Below are 17,628 nucleotides of genomic sequence, written 5' to 3' on the forward strand. Positions count from 1 at the left end.
TTGGAGCAAACAACTTTGAGCTTAAGCCTCAATTAGTTTCTCTAATGCAACAGAATTGCAAGTTCCATGGACTTCCATTGGAAGATCCTCATCAGTTTTTGGCTGAGTTCTTGCAAATCTGTGACACTGTCAAGACTAATGGGGTAGACCCTGAGGTCTACAGACTTATGCTATTCCCTTTTGCTGTAAGAGACAGAGCTAGGACATGGTTGGATTCACAACCTAAAAAAAGCCTGGACTCATGGGAAAAGCTAGTCAATGCCTTCTTGGCAAAGTTCTTTCCACCTCAAAAATTGAGTAAGCTTAGAGTGGAAGTCCAAACCTTCAGACAGAAGGATGGAGAATCCCTCTATGAAGCTTGGGAAAGATACAAACAATTGATCAGAAAATGTCCTTCTGACATGCTTTCTGAATGGAGCATCATAGGTATTTTCTATGATGGTCTCTCTGAACTATCCAAGATGTCTTTGGATAGCTCTGCTGGAGGATCTCTTCATTTGAAGAAGACGCCTACAGAAGCTCAAGAGCTAATTGAGATGGTTGCAAATAACCAATTCATGTACACTTCTAAAAGGAATCCTGTGAACAATGGGACTAATCAGAAGAAAGGAGTTCTTGAGATTGATGCTCTGAATGCCATTCTGGCTCAGAACAAGATATTGACTCAATAAGTCAATTTGATCTCTCAAAGTCTGTCTGGAATGCAAAATGCACCAAGCAGTACTAAGGATGCTTCATCTGAAGAAGAAGCCTATGATTCTGAGAACCCTTCAATGGAAGAGGTGAATTACCTAGGAGAACCCTATGGAAACACCTATAATTCTTCATGGAGAAATCACCCAAATTTTTCATGGAAGAATCAAGAGAGACCTCAACAAGGTTTCAATAACAATAATGGTGGAAGAAATAGGTTTAGCAATGGCAAGCCTTTTCCATCATCTTCTCAGCAACAGACAGAGAATTCTAAGCAGAACCCCTCTGACTTAGCAACCATGGTCTCTGATCTGATCAAAACCACTCAAAGTTTCATGACTGAAACAAGATCCTCCATTAGGAATTTGGAGGCACAAGTGGGACAACTAAGCAAGAAAGTTACTGAACTCCCTCCTAGTACTCTCCCAAGCAACATAGAAGAAAATCCAAAAGGAGAGTGCAAGGCCATCAACATGGCCGAATTTGGAGAGGAAGGAGAGGAAGTGAACGCCACTGAAGAAGACCTCAGTGGGCGTGCACTGACCTCCAATGAGTTCCCTAATGAGGAACCATGGGAATCTGAGGCTCAAAATGAGACCATAGAGATTCCACTGGACTTACTTCTGCCATTCATGAGCTCTGATGAGTATTCTTCCTCTGAAGAGGATGAGTATGTCACTGAAGAGCAAGTTGCTAAATACCTTGGAGCAATCATGAAGCTAAATGACAAGTTATTTGGAAATGAGACTTGGGAGAATGAACCTCCCTTGCTCACCAAAGAACTGGATGACTTGTCTAGGCGGAAATTACCTCAAAAGAGACAAGATCCTGGGAAGTTTTCAATACCTTGTACCATAGGCACCATGACCTTCAAGAAGGCTCTGTGTGACTTAGGGTCAAGTGTAAACCTCATGCCTCTCTTTGTAATGGAGAAGCTAGGGATCTTTGAGGTGCAAGCTGCAAGAATCTCACTGGAGATGGCAGACAACTCAAGAAAACAAGCTCATGGACTTGTAGAGGATGTTCTGGTAAAGATTGAAGACCATTACATCCCTGCTGATTTCATAGTCCTAGAGACTGGGAAGTGCATGGATGAATCCATCATCCTTGGCAGACCCTTCCTAGCCACAGCAAAGGCTGTGATTGATGTTGATAGAGGTGAACTGATCATTCAAGTGAATGAAGAATCCTTTGTGTTTAAGGCTCAAGGATATCCCTCTGTCACCATGGAGAGGAAGCATGAAGAGCTTCTCTCAAATCAGAGTCAAACAGAGCCCCCACAGTCAAACTCTAAGTTTGGTGTTGGGAGGCCACAACCAAACTCTAAGTTTGGTATTGAACCCCCACATTCAAACTCTAAGTTTGGTGTTGGAAGGTTCCAACATTGCTCTGAGAAAATGTGAGGCTCCATGAGAGTCCTCTGTCAAGCTACTGACATTAAAGAAGCGCTTGTTGGGAGGCAACCCAATGTTATATGTTATCTATTTCTCTTTGTTATTTTATGTTTTTTGTAGGTTGATGATCATGAGAAGTCACAAAATCAATTGAAAAAGCAAAAACAGAATGAAAAACAGGAAGAAAAATAGCACACCCTGGAGGAAGGACCCACTGGCGTTTAAACGCCAGTGAGGCTAGCAGTTGGGCGTTTAACGCCCAGTCTGGCACCATTCTGGGCGTCTAACGCCAGAAAGGGGCACCAGACTGGCGTTAAACGCCAGAAAAGGGCAAGAACCTGGCGTTAAACGCCAGGAATGGGCACCAGCCCGGCGTTTAACACCAGAAATGGCTCAAAACATGATTTTGAATGCCATTTGGTGCAGGGATGACTTTTCCTTGACACCACAGGATCTGTGGACCCCACAGGATCCCCACCAACCCCACCACTCTCTCTCTCTTCTTCACCCATTCACCAATCACCTCAACTCCTCTTCCCCAAAAAACCCTTCACCTATCAAATCTCAATACCCCTTCACCACTCACATCCATCCTTCATAAAACCCCACCTACCTCACCCTTCAAATTCAAACCACTTTCCCTCCCAAACCCACCCATACATGGCCGAACACAAAGCCATTCCCTTCTTCCTCATTTCTTCTTCTTCTACTCTCTTCTTTCTTCTTTTGCTCGAGGACGAGCAAACCTTTTAAGTTTGGTGTGGTAAAAGCGTTGCTTTTCGTTTTTCCATAACCATTTATGGCATCCAAGGCTGGAGAAACCTCTAGAAAGAGGAAAGGGAAGGCAAAAGCCTCCTCCTCCGAGTCATGGGAGATGGAGAGATTCATCTCAAGGGTGCATCAAGACCACTTCTATGAAGTTGTGGCCATGAAGAAGGGTCAACTTTGATCAAAGGTTGGACCAAGTCCTCATAGACATTTATGAAGAGGGCGTTCAATGAAAGAGAGATTCAAGAGGGAAGCCGGTTCAACTGAGAAGGCATGACCTCAAGCCCATCACTAAGAAAAAGATGGAGCAAACAAGAGATCCCACTCATCATGAAATCCCTGAGATGCCCCAAGGGATGCACTTTCCTCAACAAAACTATTGGGAGCAACTAAATACCTCCCTAGGAGAATTGAGTTCCAACATGGGACAACTAAGGGTGGAGCATCAAGAACACTCCATCATCCTCCATGAAATTAGAGAAGATCAAAGGATCATGAGAGAGGAGCAACAAAGACAAGGAAGAGACATTGAGGAGCTCAAGCACTCCATAGGATCTTCAAGAGGAAGAAAGAGCCGCCATCACTAAGGTGGACCCATTCTTTAATCTCCTTGTTCTCTATTTTCTGTTTTTTCAAAAATTTATGCTTATGTTTATCTATGTTTGTGTCTTGTGATCATTAGTGGCTTAGTGTCTATGCCTTAAAGTTATGAATGTCCTATGAATCCATCACCTTTCTTAAAATGAAAAATGTTCTTAATTGAAAAAGAGAAGAATTGCATGAGTTTTGAATTTTATAACAGTTTAATTATTTTGATGTGGTGGCATTACTTTTGTTTTCTGAATGTATGCTTAAACAGTGCATATGTCTTTTGAATTTTTGGTTCATGAATGTTGGCTCTTGAAAGAATGATGAAAAAGGAGACATGTTACTGAGGATCTGAAAAATCATAAAAAAATGATTCTTGAAGCAAGAAAAAGCAGTGAATAAAAAAAAAAAGAAGGCGAAAAAAAAACCGAAAAAAAAAGAAAGAGAAAAAGAAAGAATAAAGTTGTGATCCAAGGCAAAAAGAGTGTGCTTAAGAACCCTGGACACCTCTAATTGGGGACTCTAGCAAAGCTGAGTCACAATCTGAAAAGGTTCACCCAATTATGTGTCTGTGGCATGTATGTATCCGGTGGTAATACTGGAAGACAGAGTGCTTTGGGCCACGGCCAAGACTCAATAAGTAGCTGTGTTCAAGAATCATCATACTTAACTAGGAGAATCAATAACACTATCTGGATTCTGAGTTCCTAAAGAAGCCAATCATTCTGAGTTTCAAAGGATAGAGTGAGATGCCAAAACTGTTCAGAGGCAAAAAGCTAAAAGCCCCGCTCATCTAATTAATACTGATCTTCATAGATGTTTTTGGAGTTCATTGCATATTCTCTTCTTTTTATCTTATTTGATCTTCAGTTGCTTGAGGACAAGCAACAATTTAAGTTTGGTGTTGTGATGAGCGGATAATTTGTACCCTTTTTGGCATTGTTTTTAGTATGTTTTTAGTAGTTTTAGTTGAGTTCTTAGTATATTTTTATTAGTTTTTAGTTAAAATTCACTTTTCTGGACTTTACTATGAGTTTGTGTGTTTTTCTATGATTTCAGGTATTTTCTGGCTGAAATTGAGGGACCTGAGCAAAAATCTGATTCAGAGACTGAAAAGGACTGCAGATGCTGTTGGATTCTGACCTCCCTGCACTCGAAGTGGATTTTCTGGAGCTACAGAAGCCCAATTGGCGCGCTCTCAACGGCGTTGGAAAGTAGACATCCTGGGCTTTCCAACAATATATGATAGTTTATACTTTGCCCAAGATTTGATGGCCCAAACCGGCGTTCAAAGTCACCCTCAGAAATTCCAGCATTAAGCGCCGGAACTGGCACCTAAATGGGAGTTAAACGCCCAAACTGGCATAAAAGCTGGCGTTTAACTCCAAGGAGAGTCTCTACATGAAATTTCTTCATTGCTCAGCCCAAGCACACACCAAGTGGGCCCGGAAGTGGATTTTTATGTCATTTACTCATCTCTGTAAACCCTAGGCTACTAGTTTTCTATAAGTAGGACCTTTTGCTATTGTATTTAGAGGGCTTTTCGATCATGTTTTTATGATTGAACTCACTTTGGGAGGCTGGCCATTCGGCCATGCCTAGACCTTGTTCTTATGTATTTTCAACGGTGGAGTTTCTACACACCATAGATTAAGGTGTGGAGCTCTGCTGTACCTCGAGTATTAATGCAATTACTATTGTTCTTCTATTCAATTCTGCTTGTTCTTTGTCCAAGATATCACTTGTTCTTCAACTTGATGAATGTGATGATCCGTGACACTCATCATCATTCTCACCTATGAACAAGGTGACTGACAACCACTTTTGTTCTACAAGCAACCAAGGCTCTAGTGAATATCTCTTGGATTCCTGATACACGATGCATGGTTGATCGCCTGACAACCGAGTGCTCGCCTGACAAACGAGCCAGCCATTCTGTGAGATCAGAGTCTTCGTGGTATAGGCGAGAACTGATGGTGGCATTCAAGAGAATCCGGAAGGTCTAACCTTGTCTGTGGTATTCTGAGTAGGATTCAATGATTGAATGACTGTGACGTGCTTCAAACTCCTAGCAGGCAGGGCATTAGTGACAGACGCAAAAGAATCACTGGATTCTATTCCGGCCTGACCGAGAACCGACAGCTGATTAGCCATATGCTGTGACAGAGCATAGGAACATTTTCACTAAGAGGATGGGAGGTAGCCACTGACAACGGTGAAACCCTTGCATAAGCTTGCCATGGAAAGGAGTAAGAAGGATTGGATGAAGACAGTAGGAAAGCAGAGAGACGGAAGGGAAGGCATCTTCATACGCTTATCTGAAGTTCCTACCAATGAATTACATAAGTATCTCTATCTTTATCTTTATGCTTTATGCGTTTATCACCTATACCCATTTGAGTCTGCCTGACTAAGATTTACAAGGTGACCATAGCTTGCTTCATACCAACAATCTCCGTGGGATCGACCCTTACTCGCGTAAGGTTTATTACTTGGACGACCCAGTGCACTTGCTGGTTAGTTGTGCGAAGTTGTGTTTATGCCAAGGTATTGAGCACCAAGTTTTTGGGGTTCATTACCGGGGATTATGAGAGTTGTGAAAAGTATTGTTCACAATTTCGTGCACCACTTCCCCAAAAGAGATCGAAACTCAGAAAGCACGATCTCACGGAAAAGTCCGAACTCAAGCAGGGGCAAAGTCATACAGGTCGACGTCAGAGGCGCAAGCACGACTTCAAAAAAAGAACAAGCCAAAAGGTTGGGAAACAACTTAAGGCTCAAATGTGCTTAGCCAAAAGGGATACAACTCCACTCAAAGAAGACACAATCTCAAACAGGTTTACGAACGTCATCCGAGACTAAAAAAGGTTCTATATAAAGAACACTAAAAAGTCATTGGACAAGTCACTAAAAGCCCGGATATCAAGCCGCAAGGATAGCTTCGCCAAAGCAGAGGGTTGTCAACACAAACTTAAAAGCAAGGCGTGATCCAGAAAGCAAGGGTAGAAAACCCACACTACCACTCAAAAGAGGTTGGACTATGAAGTACCAAACCTCTAGAAAATCTACAAAGATTGCAAAGCAATGAAGAAACAAGCCAGAGAGATGCTTGAGCACGACTTCCAAAGAGATCGAAGCTTTGAAAAGCACGATCTCACAGAAAGATCGAACTCAAGCAGGGGCACTGTTCATACCCTGGGTCAAGCTGTCCGACCCAGGATGTTTAGCGACAAGCCGACCGACCTCTTCAGGTCAGACTATCCGGCCTCTTCTCAAAGAGCTCGGCCAACTCGCCAAAGGAGCCCAAAGCAGGCCCAAAACGAAGGAACACAACCCAATCTAAAGGCAGCCAAAGCCTATAAAGATAAAGGCGGTTCCCCCTGAAGATAAGATGACCTCACTCAAAGATAAGATAAGATAAGATAAGATAACTAACTTATCTTATCTAAAAAGGTCACTCCACACCATTATAAATACACTGGAGCACCCAGGTATAACTCATACTCTGATTCTAGTCAATACCTGCTTAATACCCTTGCTAACTTAAGCATCAGAGTCCCTTGCAGGTACCCCCCACCCTCCGGGGACGAAGGACCAGCAGCATCGCCAAGCCCAACATGTCGGACACGACAGCTCTGGCCACCAGCTCTAAACAGGTCGGACACAACAACTCCGACCAGTACAGAAGATCTCATCCGAGATCGAGCTTCAGTTTCAGGTAACCCTCGGAACATCATCATTAGTCATAGTTAGTTTTAGTTTAAGTTTTGGAGGAAAAGTTAGTTTCTAGAGAGAGAAGCTCTCTCTTCTCTCTAGAATTAGGATTAGGTTAGATCTAGATTAGGAATTCTTAGATCTAGGTTAATTTCATGCTTTGACTTACTTTTCCTTTTGTAATTCTTCTTCACCTACATCTCCGCTCTCTAGTTTAGCATTTAATTCTTGTAATTCTCTACTTTTATGTTGATGCACTTTTATTTCTTCTATTTTCTTTTAATGCAATTCATGATTCATGTTCCTTTATTGTTCATTTGATTTGTTGTTGTTTAATTCCTTGCAATTGAGTAGTGTAGATTTACTTTCCTTGCAATTTTACTATGCTTTCCTTTTATGCCTTCCAAGTGTTTGATAAAATGCTTGGTTGGATTTTAGAGTAGAATTTTATGTTCTTGGCTTGGGAAGGTAATTTAGGAACTCTTGAGTTACTAATGTCCAAGTAATTGATGATTGAGAGCCATTGACTCTAGTTCTCACTAATTGAATTAGTGGAGAGTTATGACTTATGGACTTGGATTGATATAGCTCATTTGACTTTCCTTTACTACTAGTTAGAGGATGACTTAATGGGATTGATCCTTGCCAATTCTGAAGTTGTGGTTAGTGATTAGGATAGAGATCCTTGACTACCGAACCTTGCCAAGACCTTTTTAGCTGTTAGTTTACTTTCTTGCCATTTATCTTTCATGTCTCTTATCAAAAACCCCAAACATAACTCATAACCAATAACAAGGACACTTTATTGCAATTCATAGGGAGAACAACCCGAGGTTTAAATACTTCGCTTTATAGATTTTAGGGGTTTGTTTTAGTGACAAACAATCTTTTGTATGAAAGGATTATTGCTTGGTTTAGAAACTATACTTCGACGAGATTTCATTTGTGAAATTCTAAACCGTCAAAAATCCATTCATCAAAATGGCGCCGTTACCAGGGAGTTGCAATGGTGTTATGTTATTGGTTATTGTATATATGTGAATATTGTGAGTAAGTTGATTTTTGGATTGCTTGTTATCTTTGCTAGTTTTAGGACTTTGTTTCATTATCTCTTGTTAGATTTTGTTTCTTATTTTCTTTTTTTATCATGAATTCTCCCTTTGGCTATGAGTATGATTACAACTATGTTGTAGGAAGTGGAGATTATAATGAATATATGTATCAAGGATGGGACAACCAAAGGTGGGAGGAGCCATACGCATACGATCAATCTTCTTGGCAACAACCTCCACCAATGCACTATGAAGAAGAGCCATTCTATGATGCATACCAATCCAATGGCTATGGTGAATCTCCTTGTGACTTTCAAGAACCACCACCATATGCCTATGAGCTATATCCTCAACATAGCCCTCGACCATATTCACAAGCCTCTTTCCACCAAAAACCTTCATATGATCCTAATCCATATCCACTATACCAACCACATTTTGAAATATATGAGCCATACATAGAACCACCACAATATCAATACTCCCAAAAACTACCTCAATATACACCACTACCGTACCAAGAAGAACCACTTTTCCATCATGAACCCTTTCTCTAAAACAATGAACCTACCTATCCACCCCAATCCCTAATGGATGAAACCCTTGGTGTTCTTCTTCAAGGGCAAGATGAGATGAAAAGGGATATGCAACAATTTGTGGCTACCGTGACCGAGGTGGTAAACTGATTAGCCTCCCAATGCTTGAACACTCAAGGAACTCCCATGGCTACATGTGGAGAATCTAATGAAGAGCATAGCATGAAGGAGAGATTGGAAACTCCGGTGGAAATGGAGGAATGCTACTTTGTGTTAGAACAATTGAAGGAACCCATGATTATTGAAGAAGAGGAAGAAGTGGTTGAAGACTTAGGAGATGCGGAACCTCCATGGGAACCTAGAGTTATAGAAAACCCCTTCAAGAAGATTAAAGTTGATGTTGAGGAGGAAAGTGCACAAGCTCCAAGGTATACCCCATATGAAGACTTGGAAGGAATGGAGCAAGAATTGAGTTCCTTTGGTAATGAAGATCAAGCATCAAATCTTAGTGATGGTGAATCCTTTGAACTTGAAGAACCTTCTCCCGATGAGATAGAGAGCAATGTGGAGGTAGATTTCTCTCGCCCTCCTATTTATGATTTAAGTGACGGAGAAGAGTTAGATTAAATTGATGAACAAAGGATCGAATTTGAAAAATCTTGTGAAGAGGTGGAAGTCCTTAGAAAAAAAAAAGACGGGAGTTGAGTACGCTTTGTCAAGATCCTTGGAATCTTCTTTGCCTAGGTTGTCATATATTCCTTCACTTGAGTGGGTAAAACTCATTTCTATTAGCTTTATTGTCCCACTTGAGTATGGTTTGCTTGAAACAGATGGTCAACTTAAGATGATTTGTGCGATAAAGCGTATGAGAAGAATGTTAAGTGGATGGTGTTGCAAATCAAGGCTCATTTTGGTTGATACTTCAAGGCTTAGATGCAAGGGTTGGGCTAGTGCTCAATTGAATGGGTCTAAAAGGAAAGTTTGGTATCACCTTGAGAATTCCTCTCTTTTACCACCCAGATGGATTAATGATGATCAACCTCAAGACGGGTGTGAAAATAAAGTGTGGGATTCCAGATTACAAGATGAGGGCCACTTTTGGGAGCCCATGGTTTGTGAAGAACTCCATCAAAGCTTGGAGTTATTAATCTTGAAGAATGGTGCTTATTGGAGACTCAAGCATTGGTGGATGTTCCAAGATGAGTTTAAGCACAAGCCACCTTGAGAAGAGCTCCCCATAAGTCCAACTTAAGGAAAATAAACAAAAGTTCTAGGTGGGAGACACCCCACCATGGTAAATTCTTTACATTTTTCTCTTTTGTAAATATTGGTAGAATAGGTTTGATTTCATGTTTTGTTTTGGTTGTTTAGTTTAATTAGGATTTTAGTATGTTAAATAAGGTTTTAGGGTGTTTTGGTAGCTATTTGGAGGTTTGGAATGCTAGGTTTGGTGCAAGAACTTGGGAAAAATTTTGAAAAAAAGAGCACCACCCACGCGTACGCGTGCTTTAGGCATTTTCGACCATCCACGCACACGCGTACATGGCGCGTACACGTGGATGCCACAATTTCACCCTCCAGCCAAAAACCCGAGAGTTAGGCCTGCACTGTGCGAACATTGAGCCCCAGGCCCAACACCACCCACGCGTGCACGCACCTGGCGCGTATGCGTCCTTGATTTAAATTGCGCAACGCACGCGTATGCACGATGTGCGCATGCGCGTCGATCGCGCCACTTGCACCCCTAGTACTTTCTCCCGAGAGTTGGGACAACCTTGGGCTGATGCTGTGCCCTGCGCCTGACACAACTTACGCGTACGCGCACCTGGTGCGTACACGTCCCTCGGAAGGTATGCACATCGACGCGTGAGCGTGCATGATGCTTCCGCGTCAGTAAAGAAAAAGAGTTTTTTTCCTCTCTTCCATTTTCTTTTGTTTATCGCATTCGTATACTTTTATTCTTTGCATTTTTATTATTTTTATAGCTTGTTTTTACTTTATTTTTTTCGAGTTTTTCATTTTAATAATGGTGTTGAATTCTTATACTCAATTTTTGAGACTCTCTTGAATTATTTTGGTGCTTCTTGATTTGTTTGATATTGATGGGTAATGAAACTTTTAAAATCAATGCTTAATCTTGTATGACTCTTGTGTCTTTGTGCATTGATATGGCCTCATATTGTCTTTCATGACCCACTATTTCTTGTTTGAACTTGATGCTCAACATGCTCTTCATAACTCACTAATTTTCTTTCCTTTTCTCTCCTTTTAGGTTGGCCACCAAGAAGGAAAAAGGAGAATTCTCAAAATGGGGCAACAAACAAGCCATCCGCACAACCTTTTGAAGAAGCTCATCAATTGTTTCAACCCATCTACCTTGTTCTTCTTTGCGTACACCGAGGACGGTGCAATTTTCAAGTGTGGGGAGGTCATTCGACCGATCTCCATGGGTAACAATTTCCATTTTCAACACCAATGTTAGCTAGTTATTGCATTACATGATAGGTTGCATGATAGTTAGAGTTTGTACATATTTTTACTACTTCTTTCTTATAACCACTTATTTTCCTTCTTGTGTGCATTATTCTCTTTATATGATTGTGATCTTTGATTTGTTTGATTCTTTATGTCCATTATTTCATGTATTCATGCATTTATATGATTAAGACCATTACTTCATTAGCTCACTTACCCAAATAGCCTACCTTTTTCTCTCCATTGTTAGCCAATTTTAAGCCTACGCTTAACCCAATTGTTCTTTATTTTGGCATATTACAAGCCTAAAGCAGAAAACAATAGAAGTCCCTTATTTGGATCTTTGATTAGCTTAGGCTAGTGAGAGTGTTTATTATTCAAGTTTGGGAAGATTTGGGAACATTGGTTGGGATAAAAGGGTGTTTTGTATTTCTATATTTGGGAATTGGGTGCATACTCACGTATTGATCAAATGTATAAACCTTATACATTGATGCTCTTGTATGTAGCTTGAAAGAAAGAAAAAAATGAGAAAAATAAAAGAAAAAAAAAAGAAAAAGAAAAAAATAAATGTGAAAAGAAAAAAAATATATAGAAAAAAAAAAGAAAAAGAAGAAAAACAATAAAAAGGGGACAAAATGCCCCAAAGTGAAGTCCAATAAGAGTCAATGCATAAGTGTTGTAAAGTGAAAGGAAAATGCATGAGTATGTGAAAAAGTAAAACATGGGTAGTTAGGTTAGCACTTAATTGTATAGGTTATTATATAGGTTAAGTGGGAAAGTCTATGTTAATCGAAGATTCAAATTTCTAGTCCACCTAACCATATATAATCCTACCATGACCCTAGCCCCATTACAACCTTTGGGAAAGTCCTCATGATGAATGTTTGCATGAATTGAATAATTGTTGATTGTTAGATGAAAAACAAATCTTAGAAAGCATGATTAGGGGAGAATTGAGAGAATAAACCCCAAACACCGAGCGACTAGAGTGCAAATACTTCCGGTGAGGGTTCGATGCTCAATTCCTTGATTCCCAGCTTTCATGAGCGTTCTTCTTGTGAGTCTATTTGAACTTCATTTTTATACTTGAATTGGTAGGATTCATGAATCGTCATATGATCTTAGCCCTACTTGTGCATATATGTTCTTGGATATTGATTTACCTTCAACCAAGTAGGTAGAATCATTTTTGCATTTAGTTGCATTCATATAGATAGGTTTATATAGTTCTTTGCATTGAATAAATGTTCATACCATTTTTCTTATCCTTCTTGGTTTATCATGAGGACATGCTATTGTTTAAGTGTGGGGAGGTTGATAAACCCCATTTTTAGGGTTTATCATGTGTTGAATTTAGAGGGTTTTGTCAACTTTTCTCCCATGTATCCAATGAAATAGCATGGTTTTGTAAATTCTCCTTTAATTGTGCTCAAGAGTGAAAACATGCTTTTTAGGTCTTAAAATAGCTAAATCTAATTCACCTTGATTCCATTAGATGCCTTGATATGTGATGAGCGGATAAATTATACGCTTTTTGGTAGTATTTTCACATAGTTTTTAGCATGTTTTACTCACTTTTTATTATATTTTTATTAGTTTTTATGCAAAAATCACATTTCTGGACTTTACTATGAGTTTGTGTATTTTTCTGTGATTTCAGGTATTTTCTGGCTGAAATTGAGGAACCTGAGCGAAAATCTGATTCAAAGGCTGAGAAAGGACTGAAGATGATGTTGGATTCTGACCTCCCTACACTCGAAGTGGATTTTCTAGAGCTACAGAATCCCAATTTGCGCTCTCTGAATTGCGTTGGAAAGTAGACATCTTGGGCTTTCCAGCAATGTATAATAGTCAATACTTTTTTCGAGATTTGATGGGCCAAACTGGCGTCAAAACGCCCACTAAAAACTATTTTCTAGCGTAAAACGCCCACCAAAGACCCTTTTCTGGTGTAAAACGCCAGAACTGGCATCAAAACTGGAGTTAAATGCCCAAACTGGCACCAAAACTGGCGTCTAGACTCCAAGAAAGTCCTGTGCACATGAAAGCTGGGAAGCTCAGCCCAAACACACACCAAGTGAGCCCCGAAAGGGGATTTCTACACTATCTGCACCTAGTTACTCATTCTCTGTAAACCTAGGTTACTAGTTTAGTATAAAAACTATTTTTAGAGATTTACTTTGTACCTCATGACATTTTTGACAAACCTTAGTGTATCTTTGATGGCATGAGTCCCTAAACCCCATGGTTGGAGGTGAGGAGCTCTGCTGTGCCTCGATGACTTAATGCAATTACTACTATTTCTATTCAACCACACTTGTTTCTGTTCTAAGATATTCACTCATACTTCACCATGGCGAATGTGATGATTCGTGACACTCATCATCATTCCCAAAATTATGAACGCGTGCCTGACAACCACTTCCATTCTAACTGAGCTCAACGTATTCATTGGTCGATAGCTTGAGTGAATATCTCTTGGACTCCTGACTCACGAGTTTGATTACCTCTCCTGACAATAGAGCATTCGAATCTGTGAGACCAAAATCTTCGTGGTAGAGGCTAGAACCAAGTGGCGGCATTCTTGAGATCCGGAAAGTCTAAACCTTGTCTGTGGTATTCCGAGTAGGATCTAGGAAGGGATGACTGTGACAAGCTTCAAAATCGCGACTGTTGGGCACAGTGACAATGTGCAAAAAGATCAATGGATCTTATTCCAACACAAGTGAAAACCGACAGATGATTAGCCATGCAGAAAACCGTAGTGGACATGTTTTCACTGAGAGGACAGATGGTAGCCATTGACAACGGTGATCCACCAACATAAAGCTTGCTATAGAAGGAGTCAGGCGTGTTTGAAGAAGAAGGCAGTAGGAAAGCAGAAACTCAGAGGGTAGAACTTCTCCGAAACCTCAACCTATTCTCCATTACTGCATAACAAGTATTATTTATTTCATATTCTTTTACCTTTTACGAATAAAACTAAGGATTATTATTGATATCTTGACTAAGAGTTACAAGATAACCATAGCTTACTTCAAACTCCTAGCAAGCGGGGCGTTAGTGACAGACGCAAAAGAATCACTGGATTCTATTCCGGCCTGACCGAGAACCGACAGATGATTAGCCATGCTGTGACAGAGCATAGGAACGTTTTCACTGAGAGGATGGGAGGTAGCCACTGACAACGGTGAAACCCTTGCATAAGCTTGCCATGGAAAGGAGTAAGAAGGATTGGATGAAGACAGTAGGAAAGCAGAGAGACGGAAGGGAAGGCATCTTCATACGCTTATCTGAAGCACTCACCAATGATATACATAAGTATCTCTATCTTTATCTTTATGTTTCATTCATCATCTATACCCATTTGAGTCTGCCTGACTAAGATTTACAAGGTGACCATAGCTTGCTTCATACCAACAATCTCCGTGGGATCGACCCTTACTCGCGTAAGGTTTATTACTTGGACGACCCAGTGCACTTGCTGGTTAGTTGTGCGAAGTTGTAGTGATCACAATTTCGTGCACCAAGTTTTTGGCGCCGTTGCCGGGGATTGTTTTGTGTATGGACAACTGACGGTTCATCTTGTTGCTTAGATTAGGTATTTTTTTTTCGAAATTCTTGAAGATGAATTCTAGAGTTTCATGATGATTTGTTGAAGTCTGGCTGGCTGTGAAGCCATGTCTAATTTCATTGGACCGAGGTTTCAACTTATCATCACAAGAGCTTGTTGATTTTTATCAATCTTGCTTTTGGAGCAGTGATCTGCTAAGGCTTGGCTGGCCATTGGCCATGTCTAGTGTTTTGGACCGAAGCTTTCTTTGAGAGCTTGGCTGGCTGTGAAGCCATGTCTAATTCCTGGACCGGAGTCTTAGACTAGCATTGCACTGATTCCTGGAATTCTCATTAAGAATTTTGATATCTTTTTCCATATAATTTTCGAAAAAACACAAAAAAAATTTTTTTTTTCAAAATCATAAAAACCAAAAAAATATTTTATGTTTCTTGTTTGAGTCATGTGTCTAATCTTAAGTTTGGTGTCAATTGCATGTTTCTGTTCTTCTTGCATTCATGCATGTGTCTTCATTAATCTTCAAGTTGTTCTTGATGATTTCATTGCTCTGATCTTTGAATTCTATTGACTTGAGTGTTTTGAGTTTCTCATATGCATTCTCATGTTATTAGTGTCAGTAGTATACAAACTGCTAAGTTTGGTGTCTTGCATGCATTGTTATTTGATTTTAAGTGCATTTTGATTATTCCTTATTATTAAAAATCCAAAAATACTTTTAATTTGTGTCTTTTCAAGTCAATAATACAGAGAATTGAAGATTCAGAACACACTGCAGAGGAATTATACAGAAAAAGCTGGGCGTTCAAAACGCCCAGTGAAAAAGGACAAACTGGCGTTTAAACGCCAGCCAGAGTGCCTGGTTGGGCGTTTAACGCCCAAAAGGGTAGTAGTTTGGGCGTTAAACGCCAGAATGTGCACCATTCTGGGCGTTTAACGCCAGGATGGCACAAGGGGGAGGATTTTGTTTTCAAATCAATTTTTTTTCAAGTTTTCAAAGTTTTTCAAAATCAAATCTTTTTCAAATCATATCTTTTCAATCAAATGTTTTCAAAATCAATTTCTTTCCTTTTTCAAAGATACTTGCTAACAATTAATGATTTGATTGAACATTTCAAATATGTTGCCTTTTCTGTTGAGAAAGGTTTAATGTTTGAATCATATCTTTTCTTGTTAGGCAAGTCATTAATTTTTAAAATCAAATCTTTTTAAAATTATTTTCAAATCATATCTTCTCAATCACATATTTTTTTTAAAACCAATCATATCTTCTTAACCTCATCTTTTTCAAAATAGTTTTCAATCAAATTTTTTTGATTTCTAATTTCAAAATCTTTTTCAAAAATTACTTGATTTCTTCCCACTCTTATTTTCGAAAATTAATTAATGTTTGTCAAAATATTTTCAAATTCTTTTACTTAATTTTCGAAAATCACCTTCCCTCCTCTAACATCCTTCTATTTATGGACTAACACTATTCCTCAATGCACAATTCGAACTCCATCTTTCTTGATAAGTTTGAATTTTCTACCTCTGTCTTCTATTTTTCTTTTCCTCTGACACCTCAAGGAATCTCTATACTGTGACATAGAGGATTCCATATTTTTTTGTTCTCTTCTCTTTCATATGAGCAGGAACAAAGACAAGGGCATTCTTGTTGAAGCTGACCCTAAACCTGAAAGGACCTTGAAGCGAAAGCTAAGAGAAGCTAAGGCACAATTCTCTGTAAAGGACCTAACCGAATTCTTCAAAGAAGAAGAAACCATGGCAGCTGAAAACAACAACAACAACAACAATGCAAGGAAGGTGCTGGGTGACTTTACTGCACCTACTTCAGACTTCTATGGGAGAAGCATCTCTATCCCTGCCATTGGAGCAAACAACTTTGAGCTTAAGCCTCAATTAGTTTCTCTAATGCAACAGAATTGCAAGTTCCATGGACTTCCATTGGAAGATCCTCATCAGTTCTTAGCTGAATTCTTGCAAATCTGTGACACTGTCAAGACTAATGGGGTTGACCCTGAGGTCTACAGACTTATGCTATTCCCTTTTGCTGTAAGAGACAGAGCTAGGACATGGTTGGACTCACAACCCAAAGAAAGCCTGGACTCATGGGAAAAGCTAGTCAATGCCTTCTTGGCAAAGTTCTTTCCACCTCAAAAATTGAGTAAGCTTAGAGTGGAAGTCCAAACCTTCAGACAGAAGGATGGAGAATCCCTCTATGAAGCTTGGGAAAGATACAAACAATTGATCAGAAAATGTCCCTCTGACATGCTTTCTGAATGGAGCATCATAGGTATTTTCTATGATGGTCTCTCTGAACTATCCAAGATGTCTTTGGATAGCTCTGCTGGAGGATCTCTTCATCTGAAGAAGATGCCTACAGAAGCTCAAGAGCTAATTGAAACGGTTGCAAATAACCAATTCATGTACACCTCTGAAAGGAATCCTGTGAACAATGGGACAAGTCAGAAGAAAGGAGTTCTTGAGATTGATACTCTGAATGCCATTCTGGCTCAGAACAAGATATTGACTCAACAAGTCAATTTGATTTCTCAAAGTCTGTCTGGAATGCAAAATGCACCAAGCAGTACTAAGGATGCTTCATCTGAAGAAGAAGCTTATGATCCTGAGAACCCTTTAATGGAAGAGGTGAATTACCTAGGAGAACCCTATGGAAACACCTATAATTCTTCATGGAGAAATCACCCAAATTTCTCATGGAAGAATCAAGAGAGACCTCAACAAGGTTTCAACAACAATAATGGTGGAAGAAACAGGTTTAGCAATGGCAAGCCTTTTCCATCATCTTCTCAGCAACAGACAGAGAATTC

At 39.8% G+C, this 17,628-nt stretch overlaps 2 non-coding genes across 2 annotated transcripts; both read right to left on the bottom strand.

Annotated features, from left to right (window-relative positions):
* Positions 1-299: 299 nt before the first annotated feature.
* LOC130984855 (small nucleolar RNA R71) lies at positions 300-407 on the bottom strand. Its single transcript, XR_009088761.1, has one exon. It is a non-coding gene; the product is annotated as a small nucleolar RNA R71 (small nucleolar RNA).
* Positions 408-16,963: 16,556 nt separating this feature from the next.
* Positions 16,964-17,071, bottom strand: LOC130983608 (small nucleolar RNA R71). The gene has a single exon (XR_009087590.1). It is a non-coding gene; the product is annotated as a small nucleolar RNA R71 (small nucleolar RNA).
* Positions 17,072-17,628: the final 557 nt, after the last annotated feature.

The sequence above is a fragment of the Arachis stenosperma genome, chromosome 5 (assembly GCF_014773155.1).
Source record: "Arachis stenosperma cultivar V10309 chromosome 5, arast.V10309.gnm1.PFL2, whole genome shotgun sequence".
Lineage (NCBI taxonomy): Eukaryota > Viridiplantae > Streptophyta > Magnoliopsida > Fabales > Fabaceae > Arachis > Arachis stenosperma.